Below are 3,137 nucleotides of genomic sequence, written 5' to 3' on the forward strand. Positions count from 1 at the left end.
GTGTTTTCCAACGGCGCTATTGTTCACAAATACATGCAGTGTGATATTAAAATATGTGTTCCATTAGATATAAAAGAGTGTCACATGTTTAAACATGATTTTTTATTTCAGAATTTTCAAACTTATTTACGTTAAAGAGAGAATTCCATCTAGTGACTTAGATTCATTTTCTGCATGAAAACAATTAATCAGCGTATAATTGTACTTTTACAAAACGTGATTATCATATGTCACAAAACGTGATTATTTCAAACAAAACTAATCATGTTTCCTTAAATGTAAACAAATAAATGTTTTACAGATGAGTAAAAATAACTTTCAGATATTCGTAATTATGATTGTAATTTCAGTCTCAACGACGTCTATTTCAGCTGTCTTAATAACACGGGAAATTTTCAACACGTGCGTCTTGGGTAGGGACGAAACAGGTTTTGAGGGATAATTTTGGAACGCCGTCCGTTTCAATTGTTTACCGATCCTATAAATATTGAGTATCAAGTCATTCATGAGTTTTTGTTTTAGTAATTGACAAAAACACTACCAAGATGCTGAAAGTCTTAAGTATCTTCGCCTGTCTGCTGTTTATAGGAGGTAAGAAAAACTGCAAAATCATTTGCATTCTACTTCTCATTTTTTATTTAAATTGAGTAGGAATCTCGATTTCGTGGAAGAGTATTCACATTGTTTAGTCATTTATGTTTTTGCTTGAATGTCGCCTTCGTCGGTTGTCAATAGTCGCGGTGATCGACCTTGCCTACACCGTTTTCTGGTTGATAAAATTAAATTCAAATCAAGATATGAGACAGATTAAATCATACCGTTGTATCGTCATGCCTTACCGTGTAACAAATTAACAAAGAATACTTTTAGTAAGTCAACGGATTGTAACATAAAATTACTTAAGATATTTAGTGAAGTCGAATGGTTTAATATTTTCCGTCCGTTTCACTGAAAATAATCAATATAACGAATTTGTTGCACTTGACAGTCCTCTACTGAAAAATGTATTTTACCGATGACAAAAATGTATATTTGATCTCCAATATTATATAAGGCAAACATTTACTTCAACAGATTTTTTCCTGTCAACAAAACAATCACAAAATGCAAGCAATCTTTGAAAAGATGCTAATAACTAGTCTCTTCAGATTTGTTAACTACACAGCCATATCCAAGTTTACATGATTATATGACAAAGCACACATAGACACGTACACAAACATATTCATACACAGCTTCATTAATATGTGTTAACTTGCGGGTGTAAACATACGTGTTTGTGTATGTGAGCGTGTGTCCATATATTATTTCATTTATAATAAATACTTGACAAAAAGTATCAATTACAAACTGATGTTATACCACTGCTAATAGAACTTATGGTAGCTACTACGCCACTCAAACGTAGATGTTGCATTCTTGGACGTTTGGAATGTATCCAGGAAGATCAGTCATCGACAACACGTATTTCACAAAATGCATGAGTTCTGCGGAGTTGGAAAACACCAAGTGTTGTTGTATGGCACTTAAAAAGACAGAAAGTCATATTATAAAACTACTTACAGAGCAATCAAATAATCTTATACCATTATTTTCTATAAAATATGTCTTAAACGTATTCTTAGTTATTAGAATAACGAATCTGCCAAGCAATATCGACTTAAAACCATTGCGTCCCTGCAATACAATTTCATGTATTTCATTTTCTTCTGTCAGACGCTTGTAATTTGGACTGAAGTGAATGGTGGAAACTTTTAATCGGTAATTAGGAATATGTGGAAAAAAAAGCATTGAATCATATTCGTAGAGCCTGGTTATATGCTATCAAATAAATTTATTGTTAGGCGAAATTTTCAGATTCAACCGTCATTTCAAGTATAAAAATTATTCTGTTCATTCAAAGAGAATATTCTATATACATATGTGGGTGCAAATGTATATATACGTACATACTTATACAAAGAATCCCATCGGTTATCAATTACCATGAGATTCAGCCGAGAAAGTTCCGAACCCATGCTCAACTCCGAGCAAGGTTATTCGTAGAAGACCAACAATCACCCATACATAACAGCCTCCGCTCTCCACGTCACCGATGTTATCTAAGGGAAAGACAAAACCCTTACAGGTTAACTCCAATGATGTCACAACTCATACCTACAGCTGAGTGAACTGGAGAAACGTGAAATAAAGTGTCTTGCTCAAGAACACAACATACAGCCCAGTCCTGGAATTGAACTCACTAACTCATGATTGTGAGCGCGATGCTCAAACCACTGATTCTTATGTATTTACATATATGTGTGTATGTAGATCAAAACAGTCTGATTGAATCAGACTCTTTTCATCCATATATATGTAATCCCCAATAAATATGTTGTGCACCCTTCTTTCCTTTGTTTGTCCACTCACTCATGTGTATACACACAAAAGAAAATCTCCTTATGGTGAAAAGATGTTTCGAGCTGCCTCTCTTAGGTACATCTCATTAACAACAGTAAAAAAACTCGAAACATTGATGTCTGATATACCAAAGAGATGGCGACACTGAACGAACTAGGTGTTTTCACACCTTATTGTCATAAGAGATATTTAACTGCATTGCATTTGCCTTTTAGTAGTTGAAACATGTGACAAATATATTTCAACTAACCTAAATTCTACTCATACCTAAACACTACTTTGCGCCAATGATTCATCATTTACTTTGCTCGGGCGATCTACTAGCGCAAATCAGTAAACTTGTTGACTGAATTATATATAAAGCTTTAAGTTCGTTCAGAATTGCCTCCCTTAAGTAAATCTCATTGACAATAGTAAAAAAAAATCGAAACATACATAGGTACAGTCAATAGATGAGATCCAGACATTCTCACTATAGAAGAAATTTAGTAGCGTATGAATGCCTTTCCGAGTGACCAATTCTGCAGGAGTAAAGAGTGATTATAAGAGGAATCAAAGTGAGTAATATGAAGTTAATTATGCAAATAAACAAATAAAATAAAGCAGCTAGAGATTGATATACATTTTAAATATATATATATATATATATATATATATATATATATATATATGTAAAATGTCAATATATATATATATATATATATATATATATATATATATATATATATATATAT

General features: G+C 32.5%; 1 long non-coding RNA gene across 1 annotated transcript in view; it reads left to right on the forward strand.

The window, feature by feature from the left end:
• The first annotated feature begins 451 nt into the window (after nt 1-451).
• Nucleotides 452-3,137, forward strand: part of LOC149134370 (uncharacterized) — a 4,428-nt gene continuing 1,742 nt past the window's right edge. Inside the window, exon 1 of the long non-coding RNA XR_016242859.1 lies at nt 452-591. This is a non-coding gene — a long non-coding RNA (uncharacterized LOC149134370). The remainder of the gene's footprint in view (nt 592-3,137) is intronic.

The sequence above is a fragment of the Octopus bimaculoides genome, chromosome 8 (genome assembly GCF_046866305.1).
Source record: "Octopus bimaculoides isolate indiv1 chromosome 8, ASM4686630v1, whole genome shotgun sequence".
NCBI classification, from domain to species: domain Eukaryota; kingdom Metazoa; phylum Mollusca; class Cephalopoda; order Octopoda; family Octopodidae; genus Octopus; species Octopus bimaculoides.